Source organism: Carcharodon carcharias, chromosome 1, assembly GCF_017639515.1.
Source record: "Carcharodon carcharias isolate sCarCar2 chromosome 1, sCarCar2.pri, whole genome shotgun sequence".
Classification (NCBI taxonomy): Eukaryota; Metazoa; Chordata; class Chondrichthyes; order Lamniformes; family Lamnidae; genus Carcharodon; species Carcharodon carcharias.
In genome coordinates, this window is record NC_054467.1 from 109,518,313 (window position 1) to 109,537,278 (window position 18,966).

Consider the following 18,966-nt stretch of genomic DNA (forward strand, 5'->3'; position numbering starts at 1 on the left):
GTTCAAAGACCTGCTGCCCTCAGGAAGAGTGAGTACCGTGTTGGCATGGGTCAGTGTGCAGAAATGTTAAGTTGTGGCCATTCCCCCATGGAGCTCAGGGGTGTTAGAGTCTGAGTGCCAACTGTCAATGATGCTGGAGCAGGCCAAGGGGGTGAGCCCTGGCCCCTTGGATTGAGTGCCTTGGCGGCTCGAGGGCCATGACTAGGATGTGCTCCAGAGTGGAGTAATCAATGCTCCTCTGTTGTTTCAGGAAAAGACGAGCCATTACCAATTGGAGAGGTCACAGACAAGTAGAGGCTTGTCCAACCTGCTGCTGCTCACCAGGTTTGAACAAGACACCCTGGAGCTGGGGAGCTGGCATGCTCCCTGTGCAACCAGGTATGGAGATGTTGGGGTGCCAGACGAAGGTAAGAGCGCAGTGCACAGAGGTAAGAGTTTCAGATTGTGCAATCATTTTAGTGCAGTCTCTTCATTGATGTCAGCCTCCAACCTGAAGTCCCCATTGATCATTGAAAGACGATGCTACCATGATGCAGATCTCCATTGTCCCACCAGGGTGCCTGGCATGCACAGTGACAGTGTGATAACTTTAGCTCATGACATGTCCTTGTTCTCCTTGGATTCACCAGCACAGACTCGCTCTCTGGACTCTGAAGAGCCACCCATGATGCTGGAGGACCACTGGGCTTCATCTGCACCTGCGTCACACATGCTCTCTGAACCAGGCACCAGTGCAGATACCAGCATCTCAGTGGGCATTAGATGGGTGGCCAAAATGTCTGTGCACAATGGTGAGGGTAATTCACTCTCGCTTGAGGTATAGGTGGAGGCAGAGAGTGCCCAGGGAGTCGACAGTCAGAGGATTGCTGGGGACCAGGATGATGCTGAGTTGAAGGCAGATGATGAGTCTCCAGGGTTGTCCATTAGGCAGCAGATGAGATGTGCGGGAGGATCTGGTGGAGATCCCTGAGAGTCTGCGTTCCATTGTCTCCGCTGTGGCGGAGACCATGCGGTGCATGAGCTCTGCGTTGATCCTCATGGCTGGGTGCACTGCCTCCTCCATTGAGAGAGTGGCGATTCTCATGGAGAGGAAGCTCCAGGGACAGAATGAGGGGTTCCTGGGGTTGTGCTCGGACCTGCAAGCCCTCATTCAGGCAATGACTTCAGATGGTCAGTGCCAGCGCAGAAGATGGATGAGGCATGCACAATCCCAGCTTGGTGTCCATCCATCAATGGCAAGCAGGGAGGTCCAGAGTGACATCACGTTGGTGCATGAGCTGCTTGTCATCTCTGTGGGCTCCTCTCAGGGCACTCTGGATGATGGCAGCAGCTCCTCTGTCTCTCTGCCAATGACCATGGCATCTGATGAGGCTGCGATGACTGGGCAGATGCCAGCTGGGCCACTGGCTGTTCCCTCCCAGGTGTGGCCAGCACAGGCTCCACTGGCCAGAGGATGACCACCAAGGTCATCAAGGCCAAAAAGACAGCAGAGTCAGCAGGCTGTCTCCAATGCCGGTGCCAATGAGGGGGAAGTACCTGGGTGTAGCACTTGGAAACATAATTTAAAGGCACCATGAACACAAGTGAGACTGGTCACGGGTAATTTTCTGTTAATTTATATTTGGTTTATGCCTGCTGGTGCGGACATCAACATTAGTAATTGTAATGTCATTATGCATTCAGTATGACAATAAATTACAGCTGCTTTGGTTTTGATGGCCTGAGTATGCTTCACCTTTTTTCTGGGTGCACGGTACCCCAGTATGTAATACTGGACATGAGTGGCTGGATACATCATAGCACAGGCATTGAGTGGACAAACGAAAGGGTCATTTCAGACATCCGGGGTGGAGGTGGCAGCTCTGGCATGAGGTGGAAGCAGATCTTTGGTAGCCTATCCGAAGGAGCATTGGATCAAGTCATCCCTGCCTCCCTGAAAGTTACTGAGGTCTGGCTCCACACCTTCAGCGTTCTCCTCACCATGCTCCTCTTTTGACTCAATACTGGATTCATCCCCTGTGAGCTGTGCAGATGCATCAAGATCGTCTTCCTTGTTTGCCAGATCTAGATTGTGGAGACTGCAGCATGCAACCACTATCAGTGACACCCGCTCTGGGTGGTATTGTAGTGCTTCCCCCCTGAACAGTCCAGGCATTGGAAGCGCATCTTGAGAAGACCTATGGTCCCCTCTACCACCGCCCTTGTGGAGGCGTGGCTCATATTGTAACACTTCTCTGCCCCTCTGTTCTTGGGTGGTGGAGAGGCATCATGGGCCACTTCTTCAACAGATAGCCCTTGTCACCCAGCAGCCATCCATCCAGTCAGGCAGGAGCACTGAATAGCCTCGCCATCTGGGAGTGTCTGAGAATGTAGGCATCATGGGAGTTTCTAGGGTACCTTGCACAGATTTGCAGAATCCGTATCCTGGTCACAAACTATCTGGACGCTCATCGAGTGGAATCCTTTCCTGTTGTCAAAGGCACCCGGCTAACCTGCTGGTGCCTTGATGGCCACATGTGTGCAGTCGATTGCACCCTGGAAGTGGGGGAAGCCAGCAATCACTGCAAAGCCTCTGGTTTGCTCAGCCTGGAATGCCTCGTCCGTACAGAAATGAATGAAAGTCAATACCCGCCTGAACAGAGCTTCTGTCACCAGCTTCACAAAACTGTGGACAGCTGATTTGGAGACTCCACAAAGATCTCATGTTGACCCCTAGAAAGAGCCAGAGGCATAGAAGTTGAGGGTCACTGTGGCCTTCAGAGCCACTGGCATGGGATGTCCATCCGCACAGTCAAACCTGATCTCAGCCCCATTCATCTGATAGATGGAGGTCATACTCTCCTTGAGAGGCAGAGCCTCCTTTGGCACTGCACCTCGGACATATTGAGGTAGCTGCATTGCTGTCTGTAAACCCTGGCAGCAGGATAGTAGTGTCTTCTGCAGCCCCTTCTGCCTTGGACTACTTGCTGGCCCTTCGCCCCTTGTGCCTGCGCCTCTCCTCCCACAGGTCCCTCCCCTGGAAGATGCACAGGGGCACCTGGGCTCCTCTCCCTTCTGCCCCTTTCTTCCTCCTAAGAGGAGGTGTCTCCAGTGGAGACCACATTCCTATTACCAGGATAACAGAAGGCTGTCTGATACCTGGAAGGGTCCACACAGTCTGAATGCCCTGGGGGCCTTGAGGACACCAATCGGTCATGAAATGAAACCTGGAAATGCTGAGAATGAATCCCTGAACAGGGATGAAGCTGCCAAGTACCAATATGCAACTAGCAGCAAACTTTCTCCAAAACTCCTTACTACTCACGACTACTCACACTGCTGTACCTTCTTATTGCACCGATGGATGAGGTTTTCCAAATTGTCGGCTGCCCGTTGTGCCCGTGAGACAAGCGTGAAATCGCACGGGCAATGGAAAATCTACCTTAGTTGCCTTTTTAGTCGTAATTAATGGTGGGTGCAGTCTGAGTCTCACGCGCACCAGCTGGCGAAATATCGTGCGAGCACATGATGATGTTGAGATGCTCACCCAACATCATCATGCGCTATTTTATGCTCGAGCCGGTAGGCCATGTGCCTGCCTGCTCAGCGAAAAGTTCTGCTTCATGTGTCTTTGAGGTACTGGGTATGCCAGAGGCAGGGAATGCCGCCCTCAGTAGAAACTGGAGGCAGGGAACGCGGCCCTCAGTAGAAGCCGGAGGCAGAGTACGCGGCCCTCAGTAGAAGCCGGAGGCAGAGAACGCGGCCCTCAGTAGAAGCCGGAGGCAGAGTACGCGGCCCTCAGTAGAAGCCGGAGGCAGAGTACACGGCCCTCACTAGAAGCTGGAGGCAGGGAACGCGGCCCTCAGTAGAAGCCGGAGGCAGAGAACGCAGCCCTCACTAGAAGCCTGAGGCAGAGAATGCAGCCCTCAGTAGAAGCCGGAGGCTGAGTACACGGCCCTCAGTAGAAGCTGGAGGCAGGGAACGCCGCCCTCTGTAGAAGCCGGAGGCAGGGAACGCTGCCCTCAGTAGAAGCCGGAGGTAGAGAACGCAGCCCTCAGTAGAAGCTGGAGGCAGAGTACGCGGCCCTCAGTAGAAGCCGGAGGCAGAGTACGCGGCCCTCAGTAGATGTGGAAGAGATTTCTGTGATTAATCTAGGCTTCAAGGAGAGTTTAGAGGAAGTATCGAGGCTCAGTTGTAAACTCCAGGATCAATTTCTCATTACCTTCACACAGAGTAATACTTGTGTTTGTATAACTGCAACTCTTATGTTACACGCTACAGCTATCCGAGTGCTGACAAGTCATATAAGATTAAATATTCTTTTGTTTTCTGTTGCAGCAGGAGGACCACAGCAGCCTCGTGTGGAGACATTGCAGCCGGGACCATGTCCTTTGTAGTGACAACCCCACCCAGATTGAAACCAATCCCGCATTGATTTTCACAGTTGGGGCGGCAAGTGTATGTATGGGGGCACTTTACACTGTAATGGATGGGAAGATAATGATTCTCTCAATGCTCCAGATACAATTATTGTCTGTTCACACAGTAAGCACCTTTAAAAGTGATGATATGTATCATCTGTATTCATGAAGACACTTTACATGTATGGGTATTTAGTCTGTGTTTACAGATCTTGCATGCAGGCTACTGATATGTTCCTTTCTTTTCCCTACAGGTTCAGATGCAGGGTGGCTTGGTGATCACTGAGTGGCAATGGGTAAACATCACAGGCCAATTTGTTAAGTCCCTGGCTGCTGTTGTATGGGGGTCAGATGTGCTCAGAGGCAGTCAATATGTGATCGCATGTGTCCACGCTTCTCAAACAGTGGCATACATGACACAGTAAAATCCCCACTCTAGCCCAGGAAGAGTGCTTCCACAAGCACTGCTTTTTCTTAGATTTCATTCACTGTAGATATCCATCTGTTTTAACGTCCCGTCTCTCCCTGCGATAGATGTCGCTTCTATCTCAATAGTGAACTCAGTTGTGACTTCAATGGTTTCAGTGAGTCAATGCTCATATTTTTCTTCTTCCCTCCCCACCTGCAGCATGTTTCACCCATTGACTGAAGATGAAGGGGTTGAATGAGGAGGAGATCTCGAAGGAGTTAGGCAGGCTGGACAATTGCATGATGGAGAAGGATCATGGATCTTAACAGAAAATCAAAATCAACCCGAAATCAATCAGCAGTTTAGTGTAGTGATAGGGTGCATTTATTTGCGTAGGCTCCATTTTTTCAGCAATAAAATTGGTGCAGCTTTTACTGATTCCTTTATTCTGAGTTTTTTTCTTGGGGGTCAATTCTGTATTTTAATTTTTTTATGGTTGCCATTTTTCAAAATAAAATTTGCAAACCTTTAAGCAAACTTTTATTCTGAGTGTTTGATAGGACATACCCTCTAAATCAGCAGAATCAGGCTTATTAATCTTGAGCATCTTCATCCGCACAAATACACATTGGAAAGGGACTGCGTACTTTGTTTTTTTTTAACATCTGTTGATGCTCACTCGAAGTGCATCAGCAATAAAGACCATTGGATTAACTGGAAAAAATAATCAGTTCAGACTAGTACTAGTAACATCGCCAGTATAACTGACAGTTCCTACTGACCCTACCACCAGTATCATTGGCACCATCAACAGTACTACTGACACTTTCTACAGGAACATCAGTTCTGAACTGTTCTTACTTCCCCCTTCAGAACTGGATCCAGCTGGTGTCAGTATTGCTGGAACTTCCACACGGCCCACTTTAAATGTTAGCCGTTTTAGCAAATTAAATAGGCACACAATCAATGTAAATAGGTAAACAATTAGGAATAGTGACAACAATGTAGTTTAAGTTCAATATAGGAATCAAAAAGGATAATACAAATTTAAAGATAAGGTGCTCCATTGGAAAAGAATAATGTTCAGTGAGGTAAAAGTGGTTTTTGCCCGAATAAACTCATTTAGGAATGCAGTGGGTGTAGATCACATAGGCTTTCAGAAAGTATTGAATAAGGTCTCTTAGAAAAGGTTTGTTATAAACATATGAGGCTGATCTGGGAATTAGAAAAAATGACTGCTGAGCAGTGAAGACGTAAGTCCCAATTGCATTTCCATCTCTGGCTATTTTCAACAGAATGGCAAAGGAGGCTGAGTGGAATCCCTATACACTACTGTTTAAAAGTTGGTGGCACCATTATGGAACTTCTGCAACTTTCATTGAGGCAGCTGAATTTTGGAAGCCTTCCTAAGTCATACCTGAAGAGTGGAGGTGTGAACCATGGGCTGCATCTTACCTATATTGGGCTGGGCTGGGCTGGGCTGGGACAGGGGGTGGAGCCAATTGCCACCCATGACCGGCTGCGCACCGCCATTTTACGCAGATGGGCCAATTAAAGCCCGCCCAGCGTAATACGTGTTCCGTAGCGCTAAGTGCTACCTGTGCGGGCGGCGGAGGAGGGACAGTTGGGGCCTGCACTCTTTCGCGGAAGTGCATGGAGCTGCCTCAAGGAGCTTAAGTACATAATAAAAGTTTTCAAATAATAAAGTTAAGAAATATTTAAACATGTCCCCTGATGTGACAGTGTCACATGAGCTGGGACATTTAGCGAAGTCACGAAAATTTATTTATTTATTTCATACAAGCTTCAGGAAACCTCATCCCACCGGTGGATGAGATTTCCTGAAAAACGCAAAGGCCGCTTGGGCTCTTCACCTGCCTGCCCACCTTAAGGTTGGACAAGCAACGTTGTAAACAACTTTAATTGCTTTTTTAATGGCCTTAATAGGCCGCTGACAGTTCAGCATGCACGCAGCCACCTCCGACGTGCCCACTAAACGAAATATGGAAATGACCCGCGATGGTGTTGGGCTCATTCCCGCCGATGGCAATATTCTGCCTCATGGATTGGAGGCAGGAAGAGGATGAGTTAAATGGTGTTGCCTCCTTAAACTTCTCTCAAAGTCTGAGGGCTCTCCACTTCTTCCTTGAATAAAGGCCCGAACAATTCCCATCCACCACCACTCTCCTCTGTCTGGCTGAACTTGTTCCCTCACTGAACAATTTCTCCTTTAGCTTGCCTCACTTCCTCCAAATTAAAGGTGTGGCTATGGGTACCCCCATGGGTCCCAGTTATTTCTGTCTCTTTATGGGGTATGTGGAACATTCTTTGTCCCAGCACTACTCAGGCCCCCTCCCACAACTCTTTTCTTGATACGTCGATTACTGCTTCGGTATCGCTTCATGCTCTCGTCTGGACCTAGAAAAGTTTATCAATTTTGCTTCTAATTTCCACCCCTCCATCACTTTCACATGGTTCATCTCTGACACTTTCCTTCCCTTCCTTGATTTCTGTCTCAATTTCTGGTGATAGAGTGCCCACCAGTATTCATTACAAGCCCACCGACTCCCACAGCTACCTCGACTACAGCTCCTCACACCCCGCTTCCTGTAAGGACTCCATCCCATTCGCCCAGTTCCTTCACCTCTGTTGCATCTGTTACGATGATGCCACTTTCCAAAACAGTGCTTCTGATATGTTTCCTTCTTCCTTAACCAAGGTTTCCCATCCATGGTGGTTGACAGGGCCCTCAACCCTGTCCGACCCATCTCCCACACCTCAGCCCTCACATCTTCCCCGCCCTCCCAGAACCATGACAGAATCCCCCTTGTCCTCGCTTTTCACCCCACCAGCCTCTGCATTCAAAGGATCATCCTCTGCCATTTCCACCAACTCCAGCATGACGTCACCACCAAACACATCTTCCCTTCACCCCACCTCCCCATCGGCATTCCTTAGAGACTGTTCCCTCCGGGACAGCCTGGTCTTCTCCTCAATCACCCCCAACATCTCAGCCCCATGCCCACAGCACCTTCCCATGCAATTGCAGAAGGTGCAACACCTGCCCCTTTACCTCCTCCCTCCTCATGGTCCAAGGGCTTAAACATTCCTTTCAAGTGAAGCAGCACTTCACTTGCACTTCCCTCAATTTGGTCTACTGTATTCGTTGCTCCCAATGTGGTCAACTCTACATTGAAGAGACCAAAACAGCCTGGGAGACTGCTTTGCCCATGATATAAAATTAATTATAGCAGCATAGGTCAAAGGTTGTTTGATGAACATGAATTGCTTGTTTTATATGTTGCTTGCATTGGAGAAAGATTGGAAGTATGTACTCAGGGGTCAGTGTTGGATTCATTTTCATTCACATTATATACTGATGACTTGGATTTGGGGGGAGGAACAACTATCTTAAAACAGAATGATAGCACAGAACTAATAGGTTTGGTAAAGTTAAAGCATAGTCGATTGCAAGAAGACTATAGGCAGGTTAGTGGAATGTGCAAATTGGTATCAGCTGCAACTTAATGTGGAGAAGTGTAACTCAATACAACAAAACCAAGTTATAGAAGAACACATGTCATAAAAAGAGATTTAAAGAGTAGACAGAGCATCCTAGGGATTCAAATATACTGCGGGTGATATTGCGCTACCTAGTGCCAATTTTACATGGGCTACAAGGCTTTCAAAGGCCCCAAGCAGATGGAGAGGAAGTGTGTACAGATTCCTGACTGGGAGTGCGCAGCTGCCCCAATTTGGTAAGGGCAGGCATGAGACCTGCATTACTTCATGTTTGAAGCAGGCATTGGGCCCATTGTAATACGCTGCCTCGGGGAAAACTAAACCTAAGCATTGCATAAATAGAAAAAGGGTAAGTGCTTACCACAATCACCATCCCAATTTCTGCCACTGAAAACCCTGACCTCTGACCTTCAGGCACTGGCCTGACCTCTGACAATGCCTCTCCCCTGCAACGAGGGCCTCCCATTTCTCCCTCCCCCCATTTGCGTAACCTCCAGCACGACTTCCCCTGCCCCATCTCCTCCCCAAATTTCTATGATCCCAGCTCTAAAGCCTACAATAGCTTCCCGAAGCCCACGATCCTTCATTTAACTGAATGTTTTCCATATAACTGTTGACCCCATGTCTTGATAAGTCTTTCAGACAATGTTGTTTATCTGCTGTCACCCACTTGAATTACTTTCTTGCGTGCTGCTTATGCCAGTGCAAAAACACCTTTTGGGTACTTGAAGCCTGTATTGGTAGCAGGTTAGGCCCTTGACTTATCTGAAATCTTTACAGTGCCTTTTACTCATCTCCTTCTAAAGTTGCTTGCACCAGTGTGTAAAAAGAATCTGCATTATGATGCACTGGAACCTGTTATAATGATGTAACCTCATTTCTTGTGATGATGAAGCTACTGCTGATATTCACATAGATTTGATTTACAAAGATGCCAAACCATATTTCACCTCAAACAGCATCTATATATGGCATTTATTGTTCAGGTAATTGCTGACTTGTTTAGCAAGGCAATGCTTCACTTATCGAAGATCCATTGCATGATGATGAATTACCAAGCCAACATCTGTTGGAAGTGGAGGTATATAAGTTGTAAAAATCGTAAAATGAAGTAGGGACGTAGAGTACTAGAGTACGAATGAATTTTAATGCAAAGCTGCTTCTACCATAGTTGCACATTTTGTGTAGTTTTGGTCACCCACACTGTAGAAAGTTTTATTCTTATTATTGTTTTGTGTAGTGGCATTTCACTGGGCATTTAAAAGTTATCCATGGCAGAATTTTCTGGCGGGCAGGCGGATTGAGACTGGGTGGGCGCGAACCCGATCGCCACCCGCGATCAGGTCCGCACCACCATTTTAAGCGGGCGGGCCAATTAAGGCCCGCCAGTGTGAAACGCGGCTCCCGAGGAGAGTAGGAGTGGGCAGCCGGCGGCGGGACTGCTATGACCACTGGGTCCAATGGTGACCCGTCGGCCTGTTTTAAAAAGCTGCTGCAACCTCGCAAAGGCTGTGAATCACAGCCAGTGGAAGGGCTTCCCAGAGGGCTGCTGGTGAGCAAGCCAGGCAGGAGGGTAGGGCAGGGGGGCACTGTGCCCCTCATTTTTGAATGATTGCCTTGCTGCCCTTCTCAAGGAGGTGGCAGTATGGCGGGAGGCCCTCGTACTCCAGGATGGGAGGAGGAGGCCCCCCTACATGACCAAACGTGCCTGGGAGGAGGTGGTGGAGGTGGTGAGCGCCCAAGACGTGGTGAGACGCACCTGGATCTAGTGCCACAAGTGCTTCAATGACTTCTTGTGCTCGAGAAGGGTGAGTACCATGTTGGCATTGGTCACATAACCCAGCAGGTAGGCTTTCCGCCCCTGGCCGCATCCCCCACCCCAAGTCTGAGTGTAGTGACTGCATTGAATCATTGTCAGCATGTGTCCTTCGCTGGGTGGGCCAGCAGATATTGCCATGCCGAGATCACCCTGAGAGGGTGGTGAAGAGATGGGTTCTGTGCCCACAGCATGTAGTACACTGAGACCTACATTACTGCTTTGGGGGCAACCTGGAGGAGCTGCACCTAGGCGCAGTGCTGGAACTCCAGGACATGTCAAAGTCAGGGTGCTGACATGCTGGGAGGGGAGCTTCAAGGTGGCGTGGCAACGATCCATCTGCTGCCCTCTGCATTCTACGTGCTTGTGCCTCCTTGTTATGGAAGGTTAGACCGTTTGGTGCCTAATGTGATGTAGGCAGCATTTGGCCAAAGGGGTGGTGGGGGAGGAAGGGGGGAACAGGCCTAGCATCTTTGTGTGAGTGTTCAGCAGCAGCAGGGTAAGGAGGCACTGGAGCCCTGCAATGTCCCATTCTGCTTGGGGTGGGCCGTCCATGAAGAGAATCCAGGTACAAGTTGCACTAATCAATGCTCTTCTCTCCTTTTCAGGAGAAGAATGCACATAATGCCACCGAGCGGGTGAGGACTGGCGGTGGCTTGGCCCAGGTGGTGATTCTCAGCCTCTTCGAGCAGGAGGCCCTAGATCTGGAGAGGCACCATGTGCCCAGGTCCACCAGTGTCAGTGAGGCAGGGGTGCCACGGGCAGGTATGTGTACCCAGCACTGAGGTCACCATTGTTTTCCCAGCAGCCATGGCAGTGCTGAATGTTCAATGATTGAAGTTTGCCATATGGCTTGACCATTGCTTATGGAAGGATAAGCGTATAATGATCCGGGAGATAGGGATGCACTCTGACATTGTCTCCACGTTAACTGATCCAATGTCCTTGTTCTTCCTTTCAGCATCAGCGGAGCAGGGCCAGGAGGAGGAGCAGCAGAGGCCCTCTCTCACACCTGAGGGCCCTGAAGTTTCTGATCCAACAGAATCACACCATCTCTGCCAAACAGGCACCAGCGCAGATACTGGCACCTCAGAGGGAATTAGGTCATCGGTTAGTATCCCGGGGCACAGCGGTGAGGGCACGTCACTGTCGCTAGAGGAGCGGGCGGAGGTAGAAAGTGCCCATGGCGCCTCATGCTCAGTCGGTGCCTGAGGATGTGCCTCTGAAGCTGTCCGTGACACAGCAAATGCAGGAAATGCGGCCGGGTGTGCGGGACCATCTGAGGGAGATACATGAGGCTATGCTTGGCTTGGTGTCCGTGGTGGAGGAGTCTACGTGGACTATCGCCAAAGCAATGAGCCTCATGTCTGAGTGCCACGCATCCTCCTTGCTATGGGAGGTTAGACCGTGAGAGTGGCGACTTTCGTGGAGAGGCTCCTCCAGGAGACAAATCAGGGCTTCCTGGGGATGAGCTCGGACCAGCAAGCCCTCATTTAGGCATTGACCTCAGCTGGTCAGTACCAGTGTGGGAGACGGTCTGGGCACCAAGTTTCCCACCTCAATGCCCATCCATCCACGGTGAGCAGGGCAGTCCAAAGCAACCTCACGTTGGTGCAGCAGCTGCCTGTCATCTCTGTGGGCTCCTCTCAGGGTGCTCAGGAAGAGGGCGGCAGCTCCTCCGCCCCTCTCACAGTGACTGTGGCATCCGACGAGGCGTGACGACTGGGGAGATGCCAGCTGTGGAACCAGCCGCTCCCTCCCAGGCAGAGCCAGCACAGGCTCCTCGGGCCAGAGGACGACCGCCAAGGTCATCGAGGCCAGCAGGACAGCAGAGTCAGCAGGCCGTCTCTGATGCCAGTCCCAGCGAGGGGGCAGCACCTAGACGTAGCACCCGAAAGCAGAAACATAAGGCACCTTAGGCACACCATGGGTTTATCACTGGTGATTTTGTGTTGGGCCGAGACGAGGTCTTTATGAGTTGCTGTGATATTTAACACTTTTGTCATTTAGTTCTCTTAAGTTCCTTTTGCTATACCATTAAATTCAGACATGTCACCATGGCTGAGGGTGCCTCTTTCCTTCTGTAGGTGGATGGTTTTCAAAAATGTTATGAGTGATTTGTGGGACATTCAGCTTCATGAACAAGGCCCTTAGTTAATGTTCCTATCAAGGCAGATTTTGCACTTAGGTATCGAGTTTGGAGCCTGCAGCCTAGGCTTGTCCTGGTGGTCTATATGTGGTGGGCTAGCTGAAGGTTCGTTGGATTAAAGCCTCCTGGGGGTCCCTGCCTCCCTGCTCAACCTCCTCAGCATTTCCCTGTGTGTGCTCATCCTCGGACTCACTGCTGGACTCATCGTGTGCAGCCGCAGCCATTGCATCTACTTCTGCTTCGTCCACAGCGTCGCCCCTTATCAGTGCCAGATTGTGGAGAGTGCAGCATGCAACCACTATCAGCGACACACAATCTGGGGGGTACCGGAGTGCGCCCCCTAAACGGTCCAGGCATCGGATGGTTCTCTCCAACACAGCCCTTGTGGAGCCGTGGCACCTCTTGTACTGCTCCTCAGCCCCTGTTCTTGGATGGTGGAGAGGCGGCATGAGCCACCTTCTGAGGGGATAGCCCTTGTCACCCAGCAGCCATCCATCCAGTCGGGCTGCAGCACTGAAGAGTCCCGGCAGCTGGGAGTGTCTGAGGATGTGGGCGTCGTGGATGCTGCCTGGGTACCTTGCACAGACTTGTAGAATCAGCATCCTGTGATCACACACCATCTGCATGTTCATGGAGTGGAAGCCCTTCCTGTTGATGAAGGTAACGGGCTCACCTGCTGGAGCCTTGATGGCCACATGTGTACAGTTTATAGCACCCTGGATACGGGGGAAGCCAGCAATGGCCATGAAGCATCTGGCTCACTGTGCCTGGCTTGCCTATTCCCAATGGAAGTGGATGAAGGTCACTGTATGCCTGAATAGAGCGTCTGTATCCTGCATGACACAAGTGTGAACAGGTAATTGGGAGACTGCAAAGATCGCTCACTGACCCCTGGAAGCAGCCAGAGGCATAGACGTTGAGGGCAGCTGTGACTTTTAGAACCACTGGCATGGGGGTGTCCACCCACACAGTTAGTGGCGATCTCAGGCCCAATCATTTGACAGATGTAGTTGACTGTCTCCCTTGAGAGATGGAGTCTCCTTTGGCTCTGCACCTCAGTCATTTTGAGGTAGCTGCTTTGCCGCCTGTAAACCCTGGCAGCAGGATAGTGGCATCTTCTGTGGCTCCTTCCGCCTTGGACTACCTCTTGGCCATGCACCCCTTGTGCCTGGGCCACTCCCCACCAAAGGTGGCTCCCCTGGAGGCTGAATGTGCGTCCCTGTTCTGCTCCCCCTTTTAGCCCTCCCTTCCTCCTCAGAGCAAGTGCCTCCAGTGGAGAGTTCGGCTCCCATTCCCAGGCTAAGGGAAAGCTTCCTGAAACCTGCAGGCCCAAAAATGATTCTTCACTGCAGAGTGCTGACCTGAAGGTTGGTAATCCAGACCAAGCAGCTGGTATGTGTTTTGAAGTATTGCAGCTCACACAGGCAAGAATCAGTAACTTTGCAAATTAAATATTTGACAGAGCACACTTGCAACCCCACTGAGCCCTCTTATTCCACCCATGGATGAGGCTTATATAAATGTGTCCTACCCGCCTGCCCGTTGCGCCCGTGTGACAACCCAAAGATCACACAGGCCCCGAAAATTCACCATCGATTGGCGCCTTAAGGGCCTTAAGTGGCCCATTTATTAATGGCGGGCGCACATCGGAGATCATCGTGCAGCCGCCCAATGAAGGATTGCGATGGCGCAAGGTGATGTCAGGATGCTCGCCCGGCATCACCATGTGTCATTTTACGCGTCGGCGTGCGGGTCCCGCCCCTCGCACGCCAACAGGAAAATTCTGCCCCATATTTCTAGAGTCACACATAGGCCGATAGGATCTAGAAAGCACTTCAAACCATATAGTGTACATCCTGGTGTAGAGCCTGGATGGGGACAGTAGCATAAGTGGGCTAACAATCCCGATTCCTGGACAAAAATTCCAAAGACTTGTTCAAATCCCTACACAGCAGCTGGGCAATATAGGTTCGGTTATTTCAATAAATCTGGAATAAAAAAAAAACTAGTAATACTGACTGCAAAACTACTGGATTGTTGTGATGTCAATCTAGCCCCTTTAGGGAAGGAAATCTATTATCCTGACCTGATTGAGCCTATATATGATTCCATAAATGTGGCTAACCTTTAACTGACCCATGAAATGGCCCTGCAAGCAAAATAGTTGCAACAAATCTATCACAAGAATAAAACTGGATCAATTCCCTGGCATTGACCTTGGCACTGGATTTGGACATGACAACTTGACAGTCAATTGGCTCTGACAAGTCCCCACTAATACCTGGGGGCTTGTGGCAAACTTGGGAGGCTCGAGAGGTTCACTGAATCATAACTAGTCAGATGCACAGGATCATACCTTTCAACTAATGTACCAGTTTATTTCATCACTACCCCAGGAGACATGGCAGCATATTGATATGCAGTCAACATGGAATGGCACTGGGAGTCTTTAGCAGCGACTCTGGATGCTATGAAGTCTCATGTCATCGGGTCAAACATGGGAAAGGAAGCATTCTGCTGCTTACCAACAACTGTTGTCCCTGAGCTGATGAATCAGTATTCTTCCATGCTGAGCACCGCTTTAATAAGCACTGAAACCAGCAAGGGCACAAAGGGCAGGATTTTGTCCTTGGTGTGCAGGCTAGGCGGGGGAGTCGGGAAGCCGCCTGCCGCCCGCAATCAGGCCTGGAAGGCAATTTCACGCTGGGTGGGCCAATTGAGGCAGCGTTCAGTTGTCGGGGGGAGGAGTGCGAGCTGGGTGACTGCAACCTTCGCATGTGCGTGCGAGCGCGGGCTACATAATCTCCATGAGGCAGAGAGCTGCCTCAGGGGGATGAACTGATTTGAAAAAAAATTAAAGATTTGATAAATGTTATGAAACATTTTCCCTCATGTTATTTATGAAAAATTAAACTTTTTATTTAATCTTTATTTGTTTTTGGAAACTTCATCCCGCCTGTGGATGAGGTTTCTAAAAAAGTGCAAAGGCCACTTGGCCTTTTCACCTGCCCACCAACTGTATATTTGGACGGGCAGGGAAAAATTTACTTCAATTACCTTTTAAATGGCCTTAATTGGCCTTTTAATTGTCGGTGCATGCGCTGCCGACTCTGGTGCATGCCTGCCAATCGAAACATTGCGAGAGTGCGTGATTAATGATGTTGGGACGCATGCCTGACGTCACCGCTTGTCATTTTACGCTCGGTCAGGCATGTGCCCGCCTGCCAACCTAAAACTTTTACCCAGAAGGTACTCTGGGTCAGGAACTTCAATGTCCCTCAACAGGTGTGGTAGAATATCCTGACTGAGCTGGCTGCATCCTGAGGACATAACTGCCAGAGAGGGCCTGTGGAGGTAAAGAGAGATTCGACAAGAGGGAAAAACCTGCTTGACCTGGTCCTCATCAATTTATCTATCACATATTCATCTGTCCATGACAATATTAGAAGGAGTGACCACCACACAGTCCTTGAGGAGACAAAGTCCAGTATTTATTTTCAGGATAATCTCCATCATGTTGTGTGGCATTACCTCTGTGCTAAATGGGATAGACTCATAATAGACTTAACAGTTCAAAATGGGCATCCAGGATGTTCGGTGAGCCATCAGCAGCACAATTGTACTCTACCAGAATCTATAACGTCTTGGCCCAGCACGTTCCTTACCCAACCATTAACTTTAAGCCAGCTGGCGACCTCAGTCAATGAGAAATGTAGAAGAGCATGCCAGAAGCAGCACCAGGTTCAGCTGGGGGAGAATTTTCTCCCTATCGGGGGTTGGGGGGGGAGCGTTGTATGGGGGCGGGCGCACAGCCGATCAGCGTCCCCGATTGGCTGGGTGCTGCCATGTTACGTGGGCGGGCCTATTAAGGTGCGCCCAGCGTGACATGCGCCCGGAAGCGGAAGCGCTGTGCTGTCCCTGTGCAGGGTTGGGGGGGGGGCGGTGGGGAGAGGGGTGGTGTTGCCTGAGTCGGGAGTGCACTCTTTCACGCATGCGTGCGAAAGAGCGCAGAAATCTCCCTGAGGCACAGAGCTGCCTCGGGAGTTAAGTTTCACTTATAAAACATTGAATAAAGGGAAAAAAACAAATTTAAGGACATGTCACATGAGCTGGGACATGTCAATTAATTTTATTTAAAAATTTTCAAACACTTTAAAAACGTTCATGAAACCTCATTCCGCCCGTGGACTAGGTTCCATGAAAAATGCGAAGGCCACCTGGGCTCTTAATGTTGGATGGGCAGCTCAGCTAATTGCTTTTTTGGCTTTTTAAATGACCTTCATAGGCCTTTGACAGTTTGGTGGGCACACAGCTGACTCGGCTGCGCACCTGCCAAACTGAAAATCTAAATGACGCGTGGTGATGTCAGGATGTATGCCCGAAGTCACCGCGCGTCATTTTACACCTCAGCGATTGGGCCCTGCTCCCGCTCAGTGAGCTGAAGATTCTACCCCAGGTGTACCTGGAAAAGAGGTGCCAAACTGATGTAGCTGCAACACAGGACTACAAACATGCTGAATAGAAGCAACATGCTATAGACAGAGTTCAGCGAGTTCCCAACTAAAACTCTGAGTTATGAATGGCAGAAGGCAATTAAACAGCCAAAGGAAGGAGCCTCCACGAATATCCCATCCTCAATAATGATGGAGCCCAGTACATGAGCAAAAGACAAGGGTGAAACATTTGCAATAATCTTTAGCCAGAAGTGCCAAGTGGATAATCCATGTTGGCCACCACATGAGGTTCCAGGATCACAGGTGTCAACCTTCAACTAATTCAATTCACTCCACTGATGTCAAGAAATATCCGAGCGTACTGTATACTGCAAGGATTATGGGTTCCAAAAAAACTCCCAGCTCTGGTGCTGAAGATTTGTGCTTCAGAATTAGACATACCCTTAACCAAGCTGTTTTACAACACTGGCATCCACCCAACAAAGTGGAAAATTGCCGAAGTATGCCCTGTTCACAAAAAAGCAGGTCAAATGTAATCCGATTCTGTGGCGAGTGACTCACATGCTGACTTCCAAAAGACTTCCCACCACCTACAAGGCACAAGTCTGGAGTGTGATGGAATACTCTCCACTTGCCTGAATTTGGGGAGGTAGTGGCGTAGTGGTATTGTCACTGGGCTGGTAATCCAGAGACCCTGAGTAATGCTCTGGGAACCCAGGTTTGAATCCCACCACAGCACATGGTGGAATTTGAATTCAATAAAAATTGGAATTAAAGGTCTAATGATGACCATTGTTGTAAACGCCCATCTGGTTCACTAATGTCCTTTAGGGAAGGAAATCTGCTTTCCTCACCTGGTCTGGTCAACATGTACTCTAGATCCAGATGACTCTTAAATGCCCTCTGAATTGGCCTAGCAAACCAATCAGTTGTATCAAACAAAGTCAATAAAAAGGAATGAATCCAGACAGACCATAGACTTGGCATAGGAAAAGACAATGGCAATCCTAGCCCTGTCAACCCTGCAAAGTCCACTTTACTAACAAATGGGGGCTTGTGCCAAAATTGGGAGAGCTGTCTCACAGACTAGTCAAGCAACATCCTGGCATATTCATGGAATCATATCTTACAGGTAATGTCCGAGACATCACCATCCCTGGGCATGTCCTGTGCTATTGGTAGGATAGACCCAGCAGAGGTGGTGGCACAGTGGTATACAGTCAGGAGGGAGTTATGGGAATCTTTAACATCGACTCCGGACTCCCATCAAGCCTCATGGCATCAGGTCAAACATGGGCAAAGAAATCTTCTTCCAATACCATGTACCATCCTCCCTCAGCTGATGAATCAGTGCTCTTCCATGTTGAACATGACTTGGAGGAAGCACTGAGGATGGCAAAGGAGCAGAATGTCCTTAGGGTGGCGGACCTCAATGTCCATCACCAAGAGTGGCTTGGTAGCACCACCACAGATCAAACTGGCCGAGTCCTAAATGACATAGCTGCTAGACTGTGTCCATGGCAAGTGGGAGGGAACCAACAAGGGGGAAAAACATTCTTAACCTCATCCTCACCAATCTGCCTGCTGCAGATGCATCTGTCCATGGCAGTATCAGTAGGAGTCACCACCACATAGTCATTGTGGAGACAAAGTCCGTCTTTACATTGAGGATACCTTCCTTTGTGTTATGTGGCACTACCACCGTGCTAAATGGGATAGATTTCGAACAGATCTAGCAACTCAAGACTGGGCAACTATGAGGTGCTGTGGGCCATCAACAGTAGCAGAATTGTACTCAAACACAATCTGTAACCTCATGGCCTGGCATATCCTCCACTCTACCATTACCATCAAGCCAGGGGATCAACAATAATTCAATGAAGAGTGTGGGAGGACATGCCAGAAGCAGCACCAGGCATACCTAAAAATGAGGTGTCAACCTGGTGAAGCTACAACATAGGACTACTTGCGTGCCAAACATCATAAGCAGCAAGTGATAGACAGAGCTAAGCGATCCCACAACCAATGGATCAGATCTAAGCTCTGCAGTCCTGCCACATCCAGTCATGAATGGTGGTGGATAATTAACCAACTCACTGGAGGAGGAGTCTCTCCAAATATCCCCATCTTCAATGATGGGGGAGCCCAGCTCAGCAGTGCAAAAGGTAAGGCTGAAGCATTTGTGAAAACCTTCAGCCAGAAGTGCCGAATGGAGG